Raw genomic sequence first — 18797 nt, forward strand, 5'->3', positions numbered from 1 at the left:
CCAAAGACAGCAGAGATTACTGTGAATTGACAAAAAGAGATAACGCAGTGTTAGCCTAAGGCCACTAGAGGGTGAAATGAAAAACAGTCACAATTGCATATGAAAACATTTCTGCAAAACAACACTTTATTTAATCAATATATGACCATTTATTCCACCTTAAAGTATTATTTACCTTCACTGAATTTTATCGTAGGAAAATGTCATACTTTGAGATAATTTATAAACACAGATGATTTAATGTTTTGATTTGAGCCACATAATTGGAAATATAGCTCTCCTTTGTTGTTGGTGTGACATTTTGTTCCTTATTTTGAAAGGGATTTATTTGAAAACGAACCAAAAGCTTTGTTTTAGTTATTTTGATCATTTGTTACTTAGATAAATCCAATAGAGTCAATTTAATAAGATAAACCAGTAATTACGTTAAATGTTTGAAGGATAACTATGCACTCTGTGGTTGAAGGGAAATCTGGCAATACACTTGTGAAAAATGGTAGATTGGTTGGAATTCATGATAAATCCTAAATGTACTTTATAAGTACCAGAAAGGCTTATAGGCTTCTTCAGATTGTCTCCACTTTAGTCATAAATTAGATGTTTTAAATTTGACTTGGTTAAGACTCAAGGCCAGGTATCATTTGGTTCTTTTATTTTTAACCTGAAAGCGCTGTTGGAAAATCTGTAATCTTCTAGGTATATGCTTCCTTTTCAAATTGTACAAGTATTAATTTCATAGACTTATTACTGTTTTTGGTGATGAACCTGATGACCGTGCTGATGATTGGCATTATTGAAGCAGGCAGTGTTTAGAGTCAATAATGATCTCTTTAAATGTACCAAAAACTATCCTGAGTGTGTTAGATGAATTAAGTCATCCAGTCCTCAAGACAAACCTACGAGGTAGGTAGTATCGTTGTCTTTGTTCTACAGATAAACTAAGAAAGAGATTCATTAACTTGCTCAAAATCTCATGCCAGTATATGGTGAGGTCAAGACTTTAACCCAGGAAGTATAGCTGCTCATACACTGATAAATTTTGGGCTTCAATTTTGTTTTTTTTAGTCTCTAGGTCATGTCCAACTCTTTGCGGCCCCATGGACAGTAGCCCACCAGGCTCCTCTGTCCATGGAATTTCCCAAGCAGGGATACTGGAGTATTGCCATTTACTTCTCCAAGGGATCCTCCTGGGCCAGGGATGAGACCCATGTCCCTGCCCTAGCAGGTGATCCTTCACCGCTGAGCCACCAGGGAAGCCCCTTGGCTTCAGTTACTTAGAGACAGTTAAGTTCTGCTACGTGGAAACAACACACTGTTAAAAGTCATCAAATCCTCGTATCTCACCATATAGTCTTAAAGTTTATGCCCATTTTTGCTTATTATTCATTTCTATTTCTTAAATTCCTAGGATCATAAAACTTCCCAATGATATGTCATATCTAAAAATCCTGTTTTCTGAATTATCAAACCATATAGATTTTTAATTTCATGCCACATCTATACAGTATATATTACTCCATGGTCAGAAGAACTGACTGACATTTTTCATTTGTTTTCATATTTGCTTTAGCTACTCTGTTAAAGGTATATTAGTAAATATTTAATTATATAAGTTACTTAGTGATATTGATTTACATTTATATTTTGATTCGTCACCTGTCTTTTCTTTTTTGTTTACTAGTAAGGTTGATGATGCTAAAAGGTGTTTATATGATAACACGATACTGAGGCAGTTTCCTAGTGTGAAAAAAACAAACACTGGATTAAGTATGAAAGATGTGGATCCTGTTTCTGACTCTGCCACTTAAGTGATATCAAGCAGATGCAACTTTTTGAGCTTCAGTTTCTTGATGTAAAAATAGAAGATAATTCCAACTATGGTAGTCCCATCACAGAGTTTTTAAGAAATAAAACATAACTATATATTAGACAACATTTTTGCAAATTGGAAAAAATGCAATGGTGTGTTTATTATTACTGCTTCAGTTAGTGTTACCTCAACAAACATATATCAAAAGATTAAAAAGGAGCATGTGACAGCTTATAACTATTTGTAGTAAATAACTTGCAGTTTAGTTCTGTAAGCTATTAAAATCCATGAAAGAGTACAGAAGGGAATAAGTTTTGAAGAAGGTTGGATTCAGATTAGGAAGGGTTTTGAATGTCTAAGACTTTTGTCCTCCATCTAAGAGAAAATCTGACTTACTGAATGCTTTCCCACAGAATAATGTACAATACCTGTAGTTTAAGATTGATTTTACAGAAGTGTTTAGGACAGACTAACATTACTAGGAGTCGAAAAGGAATAGGCCAATTATAAGAGTAGGTAGGGCTTCCCTGGTAGCTCAGCTGGTAAAGGATCTGCCTGCGATGCAGGAGACCTCGGTTTGACTCCTGGGTTGGGAAGATCCACTGGAGGAGGGCAGGGCAACCCACTCCAGTAATCTTGCCTGGAAAATCCCCATGGACAGAGGAGCCTGGCAGGCTACACTTCATGGGGTCGCAAAGAGGCAGACATGACTCAGTGAGTAAGAACAGCTCAGCACAGGTATGAGATAAAGAATGCCTGCATGCTTTTGCAAAGACAGTTTAACTTTGAATAATTTGCTTCAGATTTGAAAATTAAGATTACTGCTGTGCTATGCTTAGTCACTGGAGAAGGCAATGGCACCCCACTCCAGTACTCTTGCCTGGAGAATCCCATGGACAGAGGAGCCTGGTAAGCTGTAGTCCATGGGGTCGCTAAGAGTCAGACACGACTGAGAGACTTCACTTTCACTTTTCACTTACATGCATTGGAGAAGGGAATGGCAACCCACTCCAGTGTTCTTGCCTGAAGAATCCCAGGGATGGGGGAGCCTGGTGGGCTGCCGTCTATGGCGCTGCACAGAGTCGGACACGACTGAAGTGACACAGCAGCAGCAGCAGCAGCATGCTTAATCTCTCCAACTCTTTGTGACCGTGCCCTCCTATAAGGTTAATAGGTAAGTTTAAATAAAATAGGTAAATTTGAGTTTATTGTAGATATATAAACTTTGAGTTTTTTGAGTTTATCCTTATTTTATCCTTTGAGTTTATTGCAGATAATTTAGGCTTTGAGTTTATTGCAGATAATTTAGGCTTAATTTAAAAGCAAGTTGTCTAGAGCGGATAATTGTCTATTAAGATCCTGGTAAACTATAAATAGTTTAGCTAAGATAATTTCCTAATTCTCATTTTAGGGAATTCCCTTGATCATTTAATTTTGAAAAAGCCCCTATATTTCCACAGGTGAAATATAACAGTGTTTCATTAAGTGCTATATATTTATCATCTATCAATATTTTAGAAATTGACTAAACATAATTTAATAAGAGATTAACCCTTATGTACTTCAATACAAAAATGGTCCATGATATACAAAATATTAAAAGATGAATATGAATACACATACATATGCAGTCACTTAGTGTTAATGCTGTGGATTTTTTTTTTTTTTCTGGATAGTATAATGGCATCAAACCAACATGAGTGAATCATAGCAACTAGGAAGGGAGTGAGAGTATAAAAACAGTGGTTATGGGTAAAGGTTTTCCTAAAGAAAGCCAGAAAAACATTATTAAGGTATCTTCACTCATATTTGATCATAAAGAAATGACAGGCTGGCAAGATTATCTTGGGAGTGAGCCATCGAAATACCATCAAGAAAGCAAGGGACTTTACAAGACAGAATAAGCAAACCTTTGAATTAAGTATACAGTGGCCACAAGACAGAACACTGCACTTTCTGTCACAGCTTTTAAGATGGAAGGATAATGTATGATGAACTTAAAGAGACTCACTTTAACTGACGAACGCTTTCTGAGAAATCCATTTTGGTTTGTCTCTTCATGAATAATGAAACTGTTGAAGGAAAGGGGACCCCCTTCCTGGGCCCGAAAGTGGGCTCTTGTCTAACACTCAGAAATGAATTGTCCGAGGAGACACATGTGCTGACAAAGCAAGAGATTTTACTGGAAAGGGTGCCCAGGTGGAGAGGAGTAGGATATGGGAACCCAGGAGAACTGCTCTGTGGCTTGCAGTCTCAGGCTTTATGGTGATAGGATCAGTTTCCAGGTTGTCTTTAGCCAGTCATTCTGACTCAGAGTCCTTTCTGGTGATGCATGCCTTGTTCACTTTCATCAAGAGGCTTTTTAGTTCCCCTTCACTTTCTGCCATAAGGGTGGTGTCATCTGCATATCTGAGGTTATTGATATTTCTCCTGGCAATCTTAATTCCACCTTGTGTTTCTTCCAGCCCAGTGTTTCTCATGATGTACTCTGCATATAAGTTAAATAAGCAGGGTGACAATATACAGCCTTGACGTACTTCTTTTCCTATTTGGAACCAGTCTGTTGTTCCATGTCCAGTTCTAACTGTTGCTTCCTGACCTACGTACAGATTTCTCAAGAGGCAAGTTAGGTGGTCTGGTATTCCCATCTCTCTCAGAATTTTCCACAGTTTATTGTGATCCACACAGTCAAAGGCTTTGGCATAGTCAAGAAAGCAGAAGTAGATGTTTTTCTGGAACTCTCTTGCTTTTTCCATGATCCAGCGGATGTTGGCAATTTGATCTCTGGTTCCTCTGCCTTTTCTAAAACCAGCTTGAACATCAGGGAGTTCACGGTTCATGTATTGCTGAAGCCTGGCTTGGAGAATTTTAAGCATTAGTTTACTAGCGTGTGAGATGAGTGCAATTGTGCAGTAGTTTGAGCATTCTTTGGCATTGCCTTTGTTTGGAATTGGAATGAAAACTGACCTTTTCCAGTCCTGTGGCCACTGCTGAGTTTTCCACATTTGCTGGCATATTGAGTGCAGCACTTTCACAGCATCATCTTCCAGGATTTGAAACAACTTCACTAGAATTCCATCACCTCCACTAGCTTTGTTCATAGTGATGCTTTCTAAGGCCCACTTGACTTCACATTCCAAGATGTCTGGCTCTAGATTAGTGAAAGAGGAGAGTGAAAAAGTTGGCTTAAAGCTCAACATTCAGGAAACGAAGATTATGGCATCTGGTCCCATCACTTTATGGGAAATAGATGGGAAACAATAGAAACAGTGTCAGACTTTATTTTGGGGAGGCTCCAAAATCACTGCAGATGGTGACTGCAGCCATGAAATTAAAAGATGCTTACTCCTTGGAAGAAAAGTTATGATCAACCTAGATAGTATATTCAAAAGCAGAGGCATTACTTTGCTAAGAAAGGTCCGTCTAGTCAAGGCTATGGTTTTTCCTGTGGTCATGAATGGATGTGAGAGTTGGACTGTGAAGAAGGCTGAGTGCCAAAGAATTGATGCTTTTGAACTGTGGTGTTGGAGAAGACTCTTGAGAGTCCCTTGGACTGCAAGGAGATCCAACCAGTCCATTCCAAAGGAGATCAGCCCTGGAATTTCTTTGGAAGGAATGATGCTAAAGCTGAAACTCCAGTACTTTGGCCACCTCATGCGAAGAGTTGACTCATTGGAAAAGACCCTGATGCTGGGAGGGACTGGGGGCAGGAGGAGAAGGGACGACAGAGGATGAGATGGCTGGATGGCATCACGGACTCGATGGATGTGAGTCTGGGGGAACTCCGAAAGATGGTGATGGACACCATCGGGAGGTCTGACGTGCTGCAATTCATGGGGTTGCAAAGAGTCAGACACGACTGAGCAGCTGAACTGAACTGAACTGATGCCTTGTTCAGCCAAGATGGATGCCAGCGAGGATTCTGGGAGGTGGTCAGACATGTGGTCTTTCCTTTTGATCTTTCCGGAACTCTTCTGGTTGGTGGTGGCTTATTAGTTCCGTGTTCCTTACCAGGACCGTCTGTCCTAAAACTCCTGCAAATGGTTCCTATGGTGCCTGGCCAGGGTCAGCGGTTTCAGCCAGTTTGCTTCCCCTAACAAAACCACATCTAAGTTTAGCTGTGCTGTGAAACTGAATCTCACTTATTAAATAGTAAGTGACATCTATTGGCAAGTTAAGGAATAAACATGTTGGTATACTCAGTCTTGGAATAAACATGATTGATAAACTCAAACTCTGTTAGATGTACTGTGACTACTTATTCTGCATATTCTTTGAAAGATCAGTTGATTAAGAAATCAGGATGAGTTCAAATATATGTTGGTTTAGATAAGGAAATCTTTGATTACTCATGGTTTCCTAACTATACAAATTCAAATACCTTAAAAAGTCTTATGAAACTAGGAAACACCAGAAGTGGTCTAACTGGCAATAGGATATATTGGTGGTGCTAATTTAAAAGAAAACTGTCTCTGTCATAACAGCTGTTCACTGCTGTGCTCAGACTCTCCATGCTGTTGCTTCTCATTTAAACATGGAAATGACTGATGTCTGTAAAAAATCGTTTTCACTGTTTAGCTGGCAGTGGATAAACCTGCTAGTTACCAGCCAAATATCGAGAACTTGTGATATAATATTTTTTCTGTTGCTGACTAGATGGGGTAGCTTTACAGCTCCTAGGTACGAGTAAAATTAGAAACTCTTTGGAGTTGATTTAAAATAAAATTCTTAAGGTTGGTTAGAGATAGAAATCAATCATTCTTAAAGTTATGCTGCTCCACAAGCAGAGTTGTAAACAAGAGTATACATAAAAGGAAAAAATGATGTGGAAGTTTCTTGATATACTTTTCAGTATATTCAAGAGGAATTGTAATCAACTTTGGAACATGAAATAAAAGATTGTTACTGTGCTTAAGAGAAAAATATAAATTTTCAATTAGTATCTACTCTGCAAAAAAATTAAATGTAGACAAACTAGACCCCATCTAAATTGATTCAGTCTGTTAAAACGTCTTGTAGTGTCTCCACTTGGAAAATAATTCTTACTCTATCTCTATGTAAGCCTAAAAACATGTTGTAAAGGAAAAAAATGTTTGTATATCAAGCACCTAAGTTTTTATCATAAATAATCACAAATTTGGCTTATTCTCTCAACTGACCAGTCCAGGGAGCTAATCAAAGGAATAAATGATTGTTGCAATGCCAGTAACATGTCCAGCATCCCTTATGTGTTGATCGTTTGCTCGTGATTTCTCTGAATTCCTAGCCAGTAGGATTTTTTTTTTTTTAAGTAAGCAAAATTGTGAAATTCCAGATGTTCAGTTCAGTCGCTCAGTCATGTCCGACTCTTTGCGACCCCATGAATTGCAGCACGCCAGGCCTCCCTGTCCATCACCAACTCCCAGAGTTCTCTCAGACTCACGTCCATTGAGTCAGTGATGCCATCCAGCAGATGAGTGGGTTTTTTTGTTTGTTTGTTTGTTTGTTGTTTTAAATAGGATTTGCTGGAAATAGCAGGCCAGTGGAGACTGAGGAGTCTTAACTTTTTCTCTCACTTTCCTGCTGCATTATTTCTCTCTTCAAAATACATTGTTTTTCCAAATGTTCCTTTTTCTTGGCACTGCAGGATTAAGAGGGAAAAGAGGGAACAACCTGTGAAAGGGGAAATTATTTGACAATCAGAAGTCTCAATTCATTCCTGTATTATAACCAACAAAAGCAAGTCCCTTAGCATGTCTGAGTTTTTGTTTCTTCATATGCAAAAGTAAAAGTTAGAAATTATGCTCTCTGAGGTTCTTCTAGCTCTGTAATTTATTATTCTGAGTATGTGAGGATGGATAAAATAAATCATCATATATTATTGAAGCAATATTTATTACCACAGAATGGCAGTACTTTTTTCCCTTCACAGAAACAAATGTGTTAACTTCAAGGCATAATAATTTCATTTGTATTTCTAATTTTTAAAAAAGTAGAATATAAACCCTGAACATTGGTATAATCTCTAGAGAGTTTTAGAAATCCTATTATAATATACACCCTGTGTCTTTTCAAGATACCTCATTTTACCAAATGTTTGCAACTAATAGCTCTTTTTCTAGAGGGAATAACAGTTAAAAACACTTAGTTAAAGCTTGATAGTGCTGAGTTTTTGTAAGTTTTCATAGAGCAAAAACTTAAATGGAGAGTTATTGGGGACTAAATATCAAAAGCTAGAAAGAAATCATTGTTTTCATGACCTTTAGCTTAGATCACTGCGGTACATATATGTATCAAATAGACTGGAAATTTTATCATACTTTCAAGTGTACAAGTTGGCATGCCACAGTTTCATGGTTGCTGACAAAGACATGAGACTTCTGTGTCAAAGACAGAGGACTTTATTCCTTGTTATATGAGCTAATATTAGAGTATTGAGGTCTGTGTCTGTGTCCCAATTTCAGCAGGGTATTGAAGCAGGGTAGATGTTATTCATGGGCTTCCCAGATGGTACAGTGGTAAAGAGTCCACCTGCCAATGCAGGAACCCTGGGTTGGGAAGATCCCCTGGAGTGGGAAATGGACACCCACTCCAGGATTCTTGCCTGGGAAATCCCATGGACAGAGGAACCTGGAGGGCTACAGTCCATAGAGTTGCAAAGAGTCAGATACAGCTGAGCAACTGAGCACAAATGTTATTCATATACATTGTGGGTTAAGTTACTGAGAGGAATCCTGAGCTTAGGGAACAAGTCCTTTCAAATGAATATTAAGTCTGACCGACCTTTGCCCCAGTAGGAGACATTATATATATTTGCATGCAACAGTAAATAAACCAGATTTTTGCTCCAGGAGAGACTCTTCAGTTTCGAAGATTATTCCCTGTATGTTCAGACATCCTTGGGAAGGTAGTTCAGAACAAAGGCTGTCAGGAGGTACAGAAACCAAAGAGATGTGTGGAGAATTAGTCCCGACTGTATGTTAAATCAATCTGTGTATGAGTGACTTCCCTGGTGGCTTAGATGGTAAAGCGTTTGCCTACAATGCCAGAGTCCTGGGTTCAATCCCTGGGTTGGGAAAATCTCCTAGAGAAGGAAATGGCAACCCACCCCAGTGTTCTTGCCTGGAAAATCCCATGGATGGAGGAACCTGGTGGGCTACAGTCCATGGGGCACAAAGAGTTGAACACAACTGAGAGACTTCACTTCTCTTCATGAGTGACTAATCATTAAAGTGGCATACAGTGAAAATATTGTGTTATTTTTTACATTGTGTTATATTAAAACTGTTTACCTTTCAGGTGTCAATCACAATTGGAATTTGGGATAATAGTGAGGTAGAAAATAAAGCAAATCCAAAATACTGTTTTAACTCAACTCTTTAAATAAGAGTTGACTGTATTGTCAACGTCACCAACAACCTTCATTTTGCTAAATCATTGGTCAAACCAAATTCCTTCTACTGCACCACTCTTCAGCACTGACAAAGTCGACTACCTCTCAGTCCTGAAGCACTTCCTTCAAAGATATCCAAGATGTTACAATACCTTGATTTTACTCTTACCTTATTGGTAGCTACTGTCTAGGTTACTTTACTAAATTTTATCCATCTGACAAAACTCTACATTTTAGTGTGCCTGTCTGCTGATATAAAAAAGACAATCTAAAAGTTGAGCATTATATTTTATTTGGTGGACATTCTGAGGACTTATAGTCCTGGAAGATAAAATGTTCAGCTTATTCTGAGGGACTGCTCCAAAGAGATAAGGTCGAGGGAGTCAGGATATATAGAATTTTTTGCAAAAAATAAAAAAGACCAGGTAGCAAGCATATCAAAAGATTATTGTTAATTAAAGCAAACTGGATATCTCAAGTTAAGGACTCTAGTGCTCTTCTATGTATGGGAGGATACAAGATTCTTGGCTCACTGAAATTATTCCTTTCATATGCACTTAAGCTATCTGGGGCAAGTATCCAGTGTTTTCTCATCCTGAGTTTCATCAGAGTGCACCAGCGAGGGTGGTTGCAGTGGCTGACTGCTAGATGGACTTGGCAGTGGGCAGCCCATTTGTGTCCATCCTGGGTTCCATCAGGGTTCACCATCAGGGCAGCTGTATTGTGATGGCTTGACGGCTGCAACATCCTTTCTTTACTGATATGGCTGGAAATATTTTTCATTTACATGACTTTGGATAAAGTTGTTAGCCCTCTTCTCCATCTAATTTTGTCCTAGGTGATCTCATTCAGTCCCCCAAATTAAAATTGCCAGCTGAGAACCCTTTCTAGATATCTAGGCTGTATATCCAACTCTCTCTTTATATTTCTGCTAGGATACAACTGGTATGTCAAACTCAGCATATCCAAAAAAAGAGTTTTTAATAAGCCCCAGCTCAACGGGATCAATTTCTTCTTAATAATTCCCTCCAAATATCAGCTTGTTTGCTCAAGCTCCAACCACACTCAGAAGTTATGTTTGGATTCTCTTTTCCATATCCTTGACAAATGATCCATTAGTAAATCACATCAGCATCATCCCAACATAAACCTGTCATCTGACTGCTTTTTAACCATCTTTCACACACAACTATTATCCTAGCTATTACCATTTCTTGCCTGTTCATTAGCTTCTTAAAATGTTTTACTCTTGGCTCACTGTAATTCATCCCTATATGGCAACCAGTTTGACACTGGATTAAGTATGAAAGATGTAGATTCTGTTTCTGACTCTGCCAGCAATGCAGGAGACCTGGGTTTGATCCCTGGGTCAGGAAGATCCCCTGGAGTAGGGAATGGCAACCCATTCCAGTATTCTTGTCTGGAGAATTCCATAGTCAGAGAAGTCTGGCAGCCTACAGGGTCATAAACAGTCAGATACAACTAACACTTTGACTTTTCACCTTTTTCCTTAAAAGCTAAATGTTACATTTGACAAGATGTTAGTCACAACAATGAAATAAACATAAAGTTTACAATATTTTTGTGGATAGAGGAACCTTCCACAATATTGTGTATCAGTATTTGCACTAAGTAAATGCTGGGGTTGTAACAGTGTGATCCGGCCATTTTAAAATGGCTTAAAATTTTCTCCGGCTTAAAAATCTTACTATGACTTCCAGTTATCAGTAGAAATAAAACCACCTCCTAGTAGCCTCCAAGATCTTGTAGCTTTAGTTAGTGCTTGTTTCTTGGTCCTCTTCTCATGCATTCTCCCTGATATTTTCTGAACTTCAGTCACACTGTCTTTCATATGTTTGTCAAGCACATCAAACTCCCCCATCTTGGGTACATTTCTCTTGGTCTTCACTTTGCCTAGAATACTCTTCCCCTAGATTTCTACGTGGCTGTGTCCTTCTCATCAGTCACATCTTGGTTCGATTTTATCTCAGAGAGATTTCTTGGAGCTCCCACTCCTTCCAAACTAGCCATTTACTGTAGCAGACACTCTTATTTGCTTATTAAAAAGTTTTTCTTCTTTGGTAATAGAACCTTCACATTCACTAAAATTGTTAGAACAAAGTTTTCAAGGGAGACTAGACCCTTCCCAATGCCAAGGCATGACTCAGTTATTTTATTTTATTTATTATTTTTTTTTTGGTATGACTCAGTTATTTTAAAACATAAGCCTATCAAACAATTCACAGGAAGCTCTGGATGGGGCCAAGGAATTGTGCTTCTAGAAAATTGTATCTCTTTTTTTTTTTTTTAAAAAAAAGAATGCTCTCTTTACTACCCCAGGATATCTAACATCTGAGACACTCTCAGCTATTTTGAAATCCTGAGGATATCTAGGCAAAAATACTGGCAAACGTGCTGAAAATGGCAAAGAAGAAAGCATTTCTATAAATAATAAGGCAACTGAGCTTTTGAATTAATCATCCTGGAACTTTTCTAGCCCCTGAATTCATATTATGTGAGATAATAAATGTCCTTAGTGACCAAAAAAGTCTTTTTTCTGGTAACTTGAGACAAGAAGCATCCTGACTGCTATATGAGATAGCCCATTGTCCTATGTTTTCTTCCTAGCACTCAGTGAGGCTAGGGAAATCTTTATCTTGTTAATCCTTATTTGTATAGCACATGGGATAGTGCCTTGACATAGTAGGTACTCAGTAAATATTTTTAAATTAAAGAAAAAGAGTAAAACAAAATCAGCGTTCAATGGAACTTATATTAAAAGGAATTTGAAAAAATTTCATACACACTCATGTGATAGATGTAAAATCCTTTAAAATATGTTACAGTGCTTTTTTCTTTTACCTTTCTGTCCTCCGTAATCTCCTCATCAGCTATTTTTGTGTATGTTGGTTAGGGCAGGGAGGGCAGAGGGGGTAAGGAATTAGGGTTGTTAAGGAAAGAGAAAGACGTAACTGCTCAGCTTTTAAGACCAAAAGTAGTTTGTGGGGTATTTGTCTTGTAAGAAGCTGTCTAATCTCCAAGTGTTTTGACAAAGAAAGGGATTTTATATGTTCTTTTCTTAAAAATATTGATTTTATTTATTTATTTGTGTCAGGTTGCAGCATGTGGGATTTATTTAGCTGACCAGGGATCAAACCCAGGCCCCCTAGATTGGCAGCACAGAGTCTAAGCCATAGGACCACCAGGGAAGTCCTGATTTTCTATATTCTTTAAGTGTCTGTAAGCATACTAAGATCTCAGCCCTCTCAGCTGGAGTGTTAGAGCTCTTGTGAGATAGAGGAACATCAAGAAAGTGAAGTGGCATTTGTGGAAGAAAATGTTTTAAAGAGGTTTCGAAGGTAGACATCAAGGAGAAATTACAAGAGAGAAAAAAGAAAAATATTTTCCTATTTTCCATGAGATTGTGTGAGTTTGAAAAACACTGTAGATATATCAAAACAAGTGTCAGAGGAAATGGAAAATATTTGAAATCAATAGCTCAGTTTTCTGGGCAGTCATAGAAAAGGTTGAAAGATAACTGGAGAATTCTCCTATGTGATCCATCCCCAGCATAGAAGGAAAGGAGTTATCTAGATGGAGGTACCCCAGGGGAATGGAAGGTTGGTGTGAAAGGTAGAAACAGAGGTTTTCCACAAGCAAGCTCAAATGCTTGAAATGCAGAGCTTTAGAGAGTGTTAGCAGGGTGCAACAAAGGATCAGAGCCCATCTCACTAAAAACTTGGTGAGACCAACCAACCCACAGTGGAAGCCAGTAAGGATCCTCCGAACAGTGTATAAATCTGTGGCTACCTCTTTGCCACAAATGTCTAGCCATAGTCCAAATCTCAAAAATGTCTATCTGTAGTCCAGACCTCACTTTTTAACTTTAACATGTATACCCAATTGTCTACTCAGCATTTCCATTTGGATGACAAATTGAAATCTTGAAACGAACATGCCCCCTCAAAACTAGCATACCTAGATGGGATGGGGAGGGAGGTGGAAGTGGGGCTTAGGATGGGGAACACATGTACACCCATGGCTGATTCATGTGAATGTATGGCAAAACCACTACAATACTGTAAAGTAATTAGCCTCCAATTAAAATAAATAAATAAATAACTAGCATACCTAGAATGGAAATCATATTCCTTATCCTTGCATTTATTCCTCTTCCTGCTTTTTCTATCTCAATAAATGTTCACCTTACTCACTTGTTTAGTTGAAAGTCTTCAACCTCATTCTTGACTCCACCCTTTAACTAATACTTAATTTCAAGTCCATTACCAGGTTTGACCATCTCTGAATTTAAAGCACACTCAAAATCTGATTGCTTCCCACCCATGTCTTCTGCTCTCATTTGAATCTAAGCCACTATCATCTTTTGCCTAATAATGTCTTAACTGTTTTTTCCTGATGCTAGTTTTGCCTACTTTGTCTATTCTGCACATACACACATCTGTCAATATGATATTTTCAAGATATGTCATATTATGTCTCTTGGCTTAAGCCCTACAATAATTTCACAGTGCGCTCACAATAAAATATCCAAGTCTCTCACTGTGGTCTTCATCTGGTCCTTAGTACATTTCTGATGCACTCACCAACTACTGCTCACTCTGCTAGAGCCTCACTGACCTCATGATTATTCCTTTGTCAAGACAAGATATGCCTGCATTAGGGTCTAAGAACCCATTCTATGGGTTTGACATTTAGTGGTCCCTTAGCTTGCTCATTTACTTCATTGAGTTCTTTGATCAAATGTCCTTTCATCAGCAAGCTCCTTTATGACCATGATCAAAGGAAGGCAAACATATATATTTTTACTACCATAACACCAATGCTTTCCCTTTACAATTCTTTTCACTGCCAACCAGACTATAGTGCATCAATTGCAAATTGCAATCCTGTTATAGAAAATATAAGACAAACTTAGACAAGGAATGCTTTTATTATTTAAAATATACCAGTAAGTTATGTAGAGTTCAAATGAAAGAGAACTCATTTTCAATGAATGAAATGTGAAAAATATTTAGTAGATGGCAAATAAAATGGACCTTGAAGAATTCATACAGTTTATCAAGACCTAGTCAGAACCTAAATATCAATCAGGTCCAAGTAAAGAACTGCAAACATACTTAGCAGTGTTCATGTGTGTCCAGCTTCTAGGATACTAGGTTCTATTATCAAAATGTTGGTTTTCATTGGAATTTTAAGATGAGAAAAGGCAAAGTGACAAAGGCTAAAGTCATAAAGTACCAGGTTACCAAGGCAACAATATAGGGATGAAGAAGCAAGAATTTTCTTTGTTTTACAAGACTCTGGAAACTAAAATATGATAGCTTGGGATATAAGAAAATGTAACAGTTCACTTTATAGGTTTACGAAGGAAAAAAATTAGAGATTTGAGCTTGGTTTGAGGCTGACATTCTCAGATTTTGGACTTTTCCTGTTGCCCTGCCAGGAAACAGGGCACTATCTAGGATGCAAGGCTAAGTGTTTTGGTCTACTTGGGCTGTGCTATAGCCCACGATTCATATGCTGAAGCCTTAACTCCCCATGTGACTGTGCTGGAGATGGTCTTTAAGGAAGTGACTAAGGTTAAACAAGTTCATAAGGGTAGAGCCCTTATCCAGTAGGAGTGGTGTCCTGGTACCAAGAGGAAGAGACATCAGATCTCTTTCTCTTCCATGAGAGGACGTAGCGAGAAGGGAGCCACCTACAAGTTAGGAAGAGAGCTTTTACCAGAACCCAACCATGCTGGCACCCTGATCTTAGACTCCAAGCCTCCAGAACTACAAGAAAGTAAATTTATGTTTTTGAAGCCACCCAATCTATAGTATTTTGTTATGGCTGCCCAACCTGACTAACACATGGTGCCAATCAAAAGTCTGAAATTTCATGATGATCCATATGCCAAAATGAACAAGAAAGTCAAATAAGTGAAACTCACTCAGTCGTGTCTGACTCTCTGAGACGGCAGGGACTGTAGCCCCGCCAGGCTCCTCTGCATGTGAAATTCTCCAGGCAAGAATGCTGGGTTGGGCTGCCATTTCCTTCACCAGGGGATCTTCCCAACCCAGGGATCAAACCCAGGTCTCCTGCCTCGGAGGCAGATTCTTTATCATCTGAGCCATCAGGGAAGCCCACAAGAGTCGAATAAGAATTCCAATATTACTACATATATTCTTCAGATAAGAGAAATAAGTCAGTTCTGAGAGATCATGGGCCTCCTAAATGGCATTTCCCTACAGTCTTCCTGCTCACTGATAGGACCTGTCCAATGCAGACTGACGGCTCTACTGCGCCAGCCTAATCATGACAGTGGCTTGCTTCTTCAATAACAGCAAGTCTGCGGCACAAAGTTACTACTGATCCTGGCAAACAATGTCCTTTGTGATCTGGTCCCCAAAGCACTCAGGATTCATTTCCTGCCATTTCCAGAAACACCCTAATCATCAGCCTAAAGGAACTACCTCTTATTTCCCATGTTGCCATGCTGTTTTCACAGCTTTAAGCTTTACACCTTGCCTGAGAAACCTCCTCTTCTTCCCAATCCTCATCCATTTTTAAAACTATTCATTCTTCATGTTCTGGCTAAAATTTTGCCCTCATTCCTAACCATATAATTTGTACCTTTCTTCACTGCATCTTGAACATTAGTCCTCTATATAATCAATTGCCATGTCTAGGCCATGTCCTTCCCTTTCCTGGACTTACGTAAGAGCCTCAATGTATCACACATTATTCACTTGATCTGGAAATTCTCTCTTTTGTGCTTCTCTGTTTGGCTTAAAAATTTTTTGGAAAACCTTCCCAGTCTCTTAAAATTAGCTGGTCTCTCTGTAAATACCCTTCATCACTTGTATCGCACCTTGATTGCAATGTTTTTATTTGCTTTTTTCCTCAGGCTGGAATTATGAATGAATAGCATCTATTTGCTAACTGAATTGCCTAGTTCAGCAGCCACCAATGACATGTGACTAGTAAACTATTGAAATGTAGTTAGTCCAGGTTGAATTAAGATGTAAATGTAAAATATGTACTGCATTTTGAACATAGTACCAAAAAGAATGTAAAATATCACAATAAAGTTTTTATATTGATTACCTATTAAAATTTTAACATCTCAAATATATTGAGATAAAATATATTATTTAAATTAATTTCACTAATTTTACTCCCTTTAACCTGGCTACTGGAAAATTTTAAATGTTCATATATGCCACTCATTATATTTCCTTTGGATTGCTACCACTGTAGATCATGGTCTTCAGGAATACAGAAAACATTTTATTGATCATAAATTTATCATATGGCCAAATATGTTATTGAAGGAGTCAGCTAATAAATGGCAAGTAATCAGTAGAAAACACCTGCATCCTTTAATTAGCAACAAGTAAAGAAATTTGCAGAAGTTGTATGTTACTAATCCAGCAAAGTAATTTTAAATGCATCATGATAATATTTTTATATGCTTTTTTATATGCTTATAAAATGAAAGAAATCAGGGAGAAAAAGAAACTACCCTGAAACACTTATGATGGTACAATTCTGACTCTAGAATAAATATACATCCTGACTTTTCTTTAATATATTTTTTAAATTTTTCATTTGAATCTGTGTTTGGGGGGCAAATCTAAATGTGCCTGTCATAGGCAGATGCTTCTGTTCTCTAAGACTAGAGACATAGGAATCAGTAGGTGGTGGTGCAGATGGCAAAGAGAGGGCGGGGTGACATTTCAAACTGTGGGCGGGACTAATGCAAATTTGGCAGCTCAAATGGAATTTTTGTGGGCCTGATCATTTTTGTAAGACTCTTGCTTCCCAAACAGTCTTTGCCTACCCTCACCCCCCAGCATATATATATATATATATATAATAAATATATATGTATGTGTGTGTGTATATATATACTTTTTTGCTAATGAGATGAGATTTTATACTTCTCTAACATTGGACACTACAGGAATTTCTATGATAATATTAAATATAGATAAATAGATTTCATTCTTTCTCAAGCATTATTAAGATCATATATACAGATAGTTTCAATAGAAAGTGCAACTTATTTCATCTGAATATTTTAGCCATTGTCACTGGAATTGAAGAGCCATAGAATGCAAATGGTTTGAGAGAAGTCACCCTTCACACCAAGCTTTGTGGCATGACTCAAAACTGTTTCCAAAGTCATGGCAAAAAATTTTCATCTCTATATTCTTAATCCCTAATCTTTTAATAGAGAATGCCCTCCAACTTGAAAACATCTTCATATAGCAATGATATGTTTCCAACTGTCTAACCATATCCTGCTGTGTTAAATATTTTTTTTTTTTTCCTTTATGTGTTTGATCCTGGGAGGGCCAATTATCAGTTCAGTTCAGTCCAGTTCAGTCGCTCAGGCGTGTCCGACTCTTTGCGACCCCATGAATTGCAGCACGCCAGGCCTCCCTATCCATCACCAACTCCCAGTGTTTACTCACACTCACGTCCATCGAGTCCATGATGCCATCCAATCATCTCATCCTCGGTCGTCCCCTTCTCCTCCTGCCCCCAATCCCTCCCAGCATCAGAGTCCTTTCCAATGAGTCAATTCTTCACATGAGGTAGCCAAAGTACTGGAGTTTCAGCTTTAGCATCATTCCCTCCAAAGAAATCCCAGGGCTGATCTCCTTCAGAATGGACTGGTTGGATCTCCTTGCAGTCCAAGGGACTCTCAAGAGTCTTCTCCAACCACAGTTCAAAAGCATCAGTTCTTCGGTGCTCAGCCTTCTTCACAGTCCAACTCTCACATCCATACATGACCACTGGAAAAACCGTAGCCTTGACTAGACAGACCTTAGTCGGCAAAGTAATGTCTCTGCTTTTCAATATGCTATCTAGATTGGTCATAACATTTCTTCCAAGGAGTAAGTGTCTTTTAATTTCATGGCTGCAGTCACCATCTGCAGTGATTTTAGAGCCCCAAAAAATAAAGTCTGACACTGTTTCCGCATCTATTTCCCATGAAGTGATGGGACCGGATGCCATGATCTTCATTTTCTGAATGTTGAGCTTTAAGCCAACTTTTTCACTCTCCTCTTTCACTTTCATCAAGAGGCTTTTGAGTTCCTCTTCACTTTCTGCCCATAAGGGTGGTGTCATCTGCATATCTGAGGTTATTGATATTTCTCCCAGCAATCTTGATTCCAGCTTGTGTTTCTTCCAGTCCAGCGTTTCTCATGATGTGCTCTGCATATAAGTTAAATAAGCAGGGTGACAATATACAGCCTTGCCACACTCCTTTTCCTATTTGGAACCAGTCTGTTGTTCCATGTCCAGTTCTAACTGTTGCTTCCTGACCTGCATACAGATTTCTCAGGAGGCAGGTCAGGTGGTCTGGTATTCCCATCTCTTTCCGAATTTTCCACAGTTTATTGTGATCCACACAGTCAAATTATGGTATAGTACAAAAACTAAAAAAAATCTGTTTTTACAAACTATTATTTCCAATGTTCTCATCTATGTAAAAATATGAGAAGTTTCAAAGATGAAACTTAACTGGCTATGATAAAACAATACATGTCTTTAAACTTAGCAAAATACTGTAGACCATTAGGTTTTGAATTCTAGGTA

This window comes from Ovis aries, chromosome 4 (genome assembly GCF_016772045.2).
Source record: "Ovis aries strain OAR_USU_Benz2616 breed Rambouillet chromosome 4, ARS-UI_Ramb_v3.0, whole genome shotgun sequence".
Classification (NCBI taxonomy): Eukaryota; Metazoa; Chordata; class Mammalia; order Artiodactyla; family Bovidae; genus Ovis; species Ovis aries.